Source organism: Malus domestica, chromosome 16 (assembly GCF_042453785.1).
Source record: "Malus domestica chromosome 16, GDT2T_hap1".
NCBI lineage: Eukaryota > Viridiplantae > Streptophyta > Magnoliopsida > Rosales > Rosaceae > Malus > Malus domestica.
The window spans coordinates 30,212,643-30,221,270 of record NC_091676.1 but is presented as its reverse complement, the minus strand read 5'-3'; the positions used below and the strand labels follow the sequence as shown (position 1 = coordinate 30,221,270).

Genomic DNA, 8,628 nt, shown 5'->3' with positions numbered 1-8,628 from the left:
TTTAACAAAGAATGTAGGCTATCAAGGCTCAATGGGGTTAACTTAAACATATAACGATATGGGATACATGGCAGTTTGGCTTTGGTGGTGGTAACTACACAACTTCATCTTGAATATGTGTTATGCAAATCAATAGCATGCTTTGAATGAAATAGGCATGAGTTCTAGCATTTGGAACTAAATGATGAAACTCCTTCTAAGTAATAGCCAAGCAAAGAATAATGAGATCATGCAACGACTTTAGAAAATAAGAATGCACAGATTTTAACTCTCCAAATAAACGTTTAAGCTCAAGTCTCACAAGGTTGTAGCGTTAGTTTGAGTTCTTTCCTTCAAGCATGTTACAAAAACTAATTTTTTTTCTTTTATGATTACATGTGATTTCATAAGTTATAACCACAACCACGCATAAATAAAGAGTAAATCAAACTTTCATCCATGTTTATAACTCTCTTTAACAGTCATGCAATTACAAACCGAATCCTCATCATTGTGTTGGAAGGTACCCTAAGACACAAATAAGCGCACAAAAACAACTCTTTTTTTTGGATTTTCAAAAACAATTTTTTCAAATTTTTATGAATTTTCGGATTTTTTATGTCAAAACACACTGAAACACTCCAAAACAGCTTAAAAAAAATACTTAAAACAACAAGGAACAACACTAGAAGTAATGGGTGATAAATTTCTACGAATTTCATGCAAAACAATGGTTACCCCCCCACACTTAAATCAAACATTGTCCTCAATGTTTCAAGCATATACTCACACCAAAAACAAGCAAATAATAAACGACAAATAAACATGACAAATATGGCAAAGTAAAAACCAGACAGAGTAGAGTTTAAGAACGCAAATCTGGTTTTGGAGATAGTTGATCTTGTTGACTTTCCACAGCTTTGATCTTGAACGGGGTGATGTTGCAGTTCCTTATTTGTTCTCCAAGCAGATGTGGCAGCTTCTCTAGTTCTTCAGCTCGGACTCCTTGTGCTGGGTTGATTGTACGAGCTGCATTCTTCTCTGCTTGTTTCTTCTGTACGTTGTCTCCACATGCTGCTGGTATCATTTTCGCTTGCCTTATCTGTTCTTCAGGTAGATGTGGCAGCTTCTTTGGAAGTACATCAGCAGTGGAAGACGAGTACTCGAGAGCAATTTCTCCATGTCCTGCAGGTTAGAACAAAGACAAGGAAAAGGACATGGAGAATGCATGATATGAGATACTCTTGCTTTCAACCTTTATGATATGAAATACTTTTGCTCTGGATGGGTTGTTTGCAGGGGTATCCCAGGGAATGAGAAATACAGTGTGACTTGAGAGGGTGTGTTGGAAATACATTCTCGGAGATGAAGAAGTGCTGAGAGGGTGTGCCTTTGCTGTGGAAGGCGAAGGTAGATACTTATAGGACTTTTCTTCACAACCGGAACTATTCCCTCACTCATTGTCGGCAGCCGGTGGATGGATGAATAGTACAAATTACGCGCTTTCTGACAAAGCTGCCCGTAATTTCCGCAAAGCTGCCAGTTGCATGTGACGAGTGACGACACGTCTGGACAATTTGATCTTTTGAAATTCGGTGTTCGGCTCGTGGTTTCTGAGCAAGCCCAGCCTTTAAGAAATGAAACGCCTCTTTTGAGAAAAGAATCCGACTTTTGAGAAATGAGCCCCGACTCTTCGATTTGCGAGAGGACGCTTCTCTGAGGAGCGCCTCTTTGATTTCTTCTTTTTATAGAGGCGTTAATTTTGTTCCACAACACACTTGAGCTCCCTCCTGTAAACACTCCCTTCTTGCACTTGTTTAATCTTGATCAGTCATCCTCTCTTCTTTCTTCACCACCTCTGAAAATGTCTGGCCCTTCCGATCGTCGTTTTGACTTGAACATTGGTGAAGAGGCAGCTCCGCCTTCACCAGACAACATATGGCGCCCATCCTTCATATCCCCTACCGGTCCCCTCACCGTTGGGGATTCGGTGATGAAAAATGACATGACCGCTGCGGTGGTGGCCCGGAACCTTGTCACCCCCAGAGATAACAGACTGCTCGCTAGACGGTCTGATGAATTGGCGGTTAAGGAGTCTCTGGCTCTTAGCGTGCAGTGTGCGGGTTCTGTGTCCAACATGGCCCAACGCCTATTTGCTCGAACCCGTCATGTTGAATCGTTGGTGGCTGAAATACAGAGTCTCAAAGAGGAGATTAGAGGACTCAAGCATGAAAATAAACAATTACATAAGCTTGCACACAGTTATGCCACAAACATGAAGAGGAAAATTGACCAGCTGCAGGAAAATGATGGTCAGATTTTACTTGATCACCGGAGGTTTGTGGGTTTGTTCCAACCGCATCTGCCTTCGTCTTCTGGGGCGGCACCGCGTAGTGAAGCTCCAACTGATCAACCTCTGATACCTCCTCCTTCCGTGGCCCCACCGACTACTGAGACTCCGCCGACTACTGCAACTCCGCCGACTACTGCGACCTCTCCCAATCAGCCTTTGTGAAGGCTCTTCCTCTTGTATTATGTTATGTTTCTTTATTTCCCAGATTCCTGTTCATTTCATGAAGTTTAATGTCAAAAATCCCTTGCATATTTGTTAATATTTCAAAATAGAAAATCATAACCAAAAATAATTAAACAAACAAAAATAAAAAAATGACAATCATGGCAAAATAAAAATGCAGAAAAGTGAAGGTTTTTAGAAACGCAAAACTGATTGTAGAGTGATTCATAGATCTTCCTTTTTTTGAATACATGGGTTGCCTCCCAATAAGCGCTTTCTTTAACGTCTTGCAGCTGGACGATACTTCCTTCTAAACTTGGATAGGGCCCATAGCATGGAATTGATCCTTGAATGGACGGTGATACTTGACGTGATCCGGCAATGGTTTAAATTCTAGTGTAGGTGCCTGAATCATCAAAATCAACAAGTTAGTATATACTAAAATCGAAATTGGAGAAGATGGCTTACTTGCTTTGTCCGACAAGAACTCAATGACAAACACCACATTTTTGAAAGTTTCAGGGATATTGGACTTGGCCAGATTGAATGTGATGGTTGGGACTTGTCCCATGTCATAAAATTCAACTTCTTTAGGAATGGTTGTCTCAAGCACATCCTCTTTGATGCATTCTAGACATTCCCCATCCACTTCTTTCTCTTGATTCTTTGGAAAGGTTTCAAAGATGCCTTTCTCACCCTCTTCTTCCTTGGATTGCATGATCCTGCAAGGAATAAAGACATTTAGTGGAACGGGGTCAGGACGAATTGAATTTGGGCTTACCTTGGTTGTAGTGGACTGCATAGAGGGCATATGGGGCTGCGGCAAGGGTGTTGGGGCTAGGGTAGGCTGCAGCAATGGTGGTTCTTCCTTTGCCATGGCCTTGTTATCCTCCTCTTCTTCGAGCAGTAACTGTTCATCCATGTTTTGGCTTGGTTTGGACATCTTGGGTTCATCTCCAACCTCTATGCCACTTTCCAAGTTGATAGCTTCAATAATTTCAACAGTTGAGTCAGTTACTTCACTTTGTTCTTGCATTTGCCCCATGAATTCCGCGATCTCTCCCATTTGATTCTTCAATTCGCTCATCACTTGGGCTTGATTTTGTGATTCCTGCGTCAAAGAAGTTAGTACATCAAGAATTTGAGCACAATCTATTGACGAACCTGAATTTGATTGGAACTGTTGCGGGGCAGGTTGTGGTGGCTGCATAGGCGTTGTATAGAACTCCTCATATGGCTGCCAATATTCTCCTTGTTGAGCCTCCTTGGCTTGATTTTGTGAGCCCTGCGCCAAAGAATTTGTTCATAATTTATTGACGAACCTGAGTTTGGTTGGGTATATTGTGTATGAGGTTGTGGTGGCTGAGCAAGGCTTGAATAGAACTCATTATATGGCTGCCAATATCCTTCGTGTTGAACTGGTTGAGGTTCCCACCACATAGTGTTTGAATGATCCCTCCAATCTGAATTATACGTGTTGGAAAACAAGTTGTTCATTGATTGATTATGATCATGATAACTCTCCCAACTCCTTTGTGGATGTTGATCTGCTTGATATCCTTGCGTATAGGACACATCGAATGTAGGGGTGCTTTGTATTGTGGTCCTTTCGATGTACTGTGACAATTGAGAAGTAAGAATTGCCATTTGAGCTTGAAGATTAGCAATTGCCATGTCTTACTTCTTTTAGTACCTGATATCAAAGAAATAAAACTAAATCAAATATCATAAGTAAACAAAACAGGGTAATTATAAAAAATAAAATAAAAAATAAAATAAAAATAAAAATAAAATAAAAATTAAAAAATTAAAAAAAACTAAACAATTTAAACAAGACTCAAGACAAGGGATTAGCAACTTTGCTAATCCCCGGCAACAGCGCCAAAATTTGATGCGTAAAATAACTAAACACACAAATTTAAACCCTCTTTTTATCAAATGTAGTAAAGTATGTAAGTAGGGATCGTTCTAGGCCGGGGATTAGGAGGGATTGCTAAACACTTGAAAACTGACTTAAAAACATAAAAACAAAATTTAAAACACTAAACTAGACTCAAAGAATGCAAAACTATACTTTAAAATACTTAAACAAACATAAAACTCAAAACAGCAACCTAATGACTCAAAACTGCCTAAAAACCACTTTCTGGGCAGTTTTGAGAACCTAACAAGAACTTGGACGAAGTTGGATGAAAACTTGAATCAAAACACTTAGAAACACAAATCAAAACACTTTCTAACTAATCTAAGACTTCAAAATAAAGGGGGATTTGTTTTGGACGAAAATTGAAAACAAAACAGAAACTTTAAAACAAAACAGATTGTAAAACGTTTTTGGATGAGAAGGATGGATAAAAGGCTAGTTAGGAGGTTCTTCTCCACACATGACACACTTGCAAACAAAATGATTTTCAATTGTTCTTTCAATAAATTATGAAACTCAACACCCCAAGTTAATTAGATACGCTTAAATTAACCTTCAAGTTCTCCTTAAGTTAATGAATTGGATGGAAAAGCGCATACAACAATTCAAAGCATTCCTCAAAGGTTCCTTACGTGATGAGCACAATAAAGATACAATCAAGAATCATGAAGCACAATGAGAACTATAAGTGTTGACGAGGCATTCGTTACTATGATGAGCATGAAACTAGTGCCAAGAATTCATTCAACGCGATCGTTTTCAAGCGACCTTCACTACTTGTAATTATAAGATTGTAACTATTAGGTGAAACTCCCTCATAATCTAGCATCATATTCATGCATGAAAACTAAGCGTGCACTCTCAATCAACATACACAAATAAGTTATCAATCAAGTAGATGAACGAATTGAATCCGCAACTTATGAAATAACAACTGAATGTAATCAAATCATATTGCAAGCATGTACATGGTTTCGAATCACCCCCCAACTAAGGGGGTTTAGTTCCTCATTCTTGCAATACAAAGATACATAAAATTAGACATTAAAATCAAAGGAAAGAAAACACCTAAAATGCTCCAACTTGGAAAGCAAGTGCATCAATGGATCTCCCTTCCTCCTTGTTGCGGCATGAAGCTTGTGGACAGATTTTTGGGTGGATTTATGGTGTAGAATGGATGGGGAATGATATGGAGGGGTTTAGGGTGAGTGTGGAAGAGTGTTTGATGGTTGAAAGGTGGTGGAGAACTAGGCAAAGAGGGTGGAAGAAGGTGGAGTGGCTGTTATGTTTTCTAGGCACTAGAATGGTGTTTTTGGGGTGTTTTGCTTCCTAGGGTGTGTATGGACGAATTTCTGTGATAAAATGATGAATATGGGGGATTGTTCTTTGGCCAAGGGGTGTAAACATGTATTTATAGGCCCCAAAAACCTTAGAAAATCAGGTTAGGTTAAGGATGAAATGCATGGTAATTTGTGTGTGTGGTGTGCAATGGTCCAAGGGTTAAAATGAAGTGATGATGCAAAGTGTGAAGGGTAAAATGGAGTGGTCTTGAAGCTAGGGAGCATGAATGATTGTGTACATTGCATAGAGATGGAAATGGAGGTGAAAATGTGTCAATAAATGGGTCAAAGGTGCAGCAACATGTGGTACACAAGGCATGGGATTCCAAATGTGAATGATGGAGCATCAATTGGTGCATGTAATGGATGTAAATGTTGTCTAAAATCTAATAAGTGAAGGGAACAAGAGGTATCAAGCAATTGAGTGTAATAATTAAATGAATTGAAGCATGAAATTAGAAATTATGTAGGGGACAAGAGTGATCAAGCATGGCATGGAATCCAAAGGGAATTCTATGTGGTTTGCATGGCAAGGAATGCAAGTTGGGGTGACAGATTTTTGGGCTATTTTCTTCATCTTTTGGACCATAATTCTTCATATTCTTGGCCTCTTTAGTTCTCAAATTCGTCCATCCACTTGGCCCATGCATTTGCTATCCATTCCAAGCCCGAAACATGCTCCAAAGGCCTCCAAAATGCATCTTCTTGCATACTTTGTACTTAGAGTCTGAAAACACACGAAAATGACTTTAAACATTAAAATAACTAAGGAAACACGACATAAATGCACAAGAACAAGCCAACTAAGTCGCATAAATATGCTCCTATCAATGCCCAATTGGCAATCTTATGATTAGGAACGTTTAGGATATGTATACGAAAGAGAATGGTCTCATGAATCTAACTTCTTTAAATTACATTCTCCTAATTACATATTCCTTGGACTTATCGTTTAAGCATATAACATTTATATGAGACGGCTTAAAACAATAATCTTTGCCCTTGATATTAAACTAGATTAGTTTGACATGTGAAATGTCCGTAAAGTATCATCATATGATTGGTTTTAGGGCACATTTCCAACAGTTGACATGAATCTCACTAAGACTCTAGAAGAGTTTGAGAAAACTGTCTTGCACCTGAAGACAGAATTTGAGATTAAGGATCTTGGGAAAACTAGTTTATGCCTTGACCTGAAGTAAGTTCAAGTGTTGTTTTGACAGTACTTTGGTCTACTAGTCGAATTACACCCTGAAGGTGTTGCGTTTGAGTAAACCTATGATCTTTCATACACTATATGCACATGAGACCCTCGAAGAGGTTTTGGAATTTGAAATTCCATATTTGAGTTCAATTTTGCACTTCGTTGTACTTAGCTCATTGTATTAGATAGGACATCTCATTCTATGTTGATCTGTTGGTAAAGATGTAGCACCACGACTACACGCAACCACTGAATTGGTATTAAAGACGTTTTTCAACTACCCTGAAAGGTACTTCGGATTTGGGCTAATCCCAATGCATCTCGAGATGATCTAACCCCCCTAATCCTCGGAAAGATGCTAGCCTTGTTTGTTATGTTAACGCAGGTTAATTATGAAACCGGCACAAGGTAAATCCCTGAATGGTTATGTCTTTACCGTTAAGGATATTGCATTATCTTGGAGGTCCACGATATAACCTTAGTTGCGAAATCTTCAAATTATTCCAAGACTCACCTTACTTCACTACGCCACACGTGAGACATGGTCAGAAGTTCTTGTTTAGCATATTCGAAGTACTTGCTGTTTTCATCCATTGTTGAGTCCCGACGACGATACATGAAGACTATGCCGCATGTTCCAACCAAGACATGATACATCAACGAAGTTACATCCAAAACATATTGCGTCTACATCTACTTCAGCAAAGCATTAGGAGATTGAAGTCATGCAAGCCGATCCCAAACAACCTTGCCGGCCTCTACACGAGGTCACTGCCGAAGTCAACCTTCCAGAAGATTGTTTCAGGAATTGGTATGCCTAACTATTCATATGCAAATGCTTGTAGTTCTCGTTTGGAAGTTCTGCCAAACTTAGGGGGAGTATCCAGAAGTATACTTACTTGATCTTAATGTACTATTTTGCCCTATGATTAAGAACACTTTTCCCATTGGATTTTTGCTACGTATCTAGGTTTTGACGAGGCATCCATCCTAAGCTGATCATACCCCAGTGAGCTTTTCTATTTGTGTCTAGAAGGCGTATAGTTTTGACTTAATGAAACTTCTTACTTTTCTCCTTAGTCTATGAGTTTTTCTCCCACCTTGGGTTTTACCCTAGTGAGGTTTTGTGAGTATTACCTTTTATGCAATCTTCCATTGTTTTGAGACTCATATTCGCTCATTGTGCTAATGACTTCATCAACTGCACTTACTTCATCGCTAAAGACCTGATGCGCCATTTGTTTGAGTATTTACACATTCAATGGTTGCAGTCCTATTAGATTAGGAATGTGATTGTGTAAATCCTAACATATCTAGGATATCCTTATGGGATTCTACCATATCTCTTAGACTAGATATTATGCTATTAGAGTTGTAATCCTATTAGGGTAATGAATTAAGCTTCCCTACTACTATAAATAAAGGCACAATGGGGTGGAATAGAACACACCTCACAATTACACATCTCTCTCTTCTCTCTTTATGTGTCGCACCTTCTCTCTCTATGACCTCCATAATTGTTCAGTAAATTATGCCTACAACAAAGATGATATTTATCACAATTTAGTAAAAAATAATTAAAAAAATTGGCATGGATAATCACAAAGAAATAACTCACAAAATTGAACTTAGATCAAATTTACTCTTTTTAAAAAGAAAAATAGAA

The 8,628-nt window shown here is 38.8% G+C and overlaps 1 long non-coding RNA gene across 1 annotated transcript in view; it reads right to left on the bottom strand.

Annotated features, from left to right (window-relative positions):
• Window positions 1-5,327: 5,327 nt before the first annotated feature.
• The window catches only part of LOC139192840 (uncharacterized), a 63,941-nt gene continuing 60,640 nt past the window's right edge, over window positions 5,328-8,628 (bottom strand). The window contains exon 4 of the long non-coding RNA XR_011577286.1: window positions 5,328-6,485. This is a non-coding gene — a long non-coding RNA (uncharacterized lncRNA). The remainder of the gene's footprint in view (window positions 6,486-8,628) is intronic.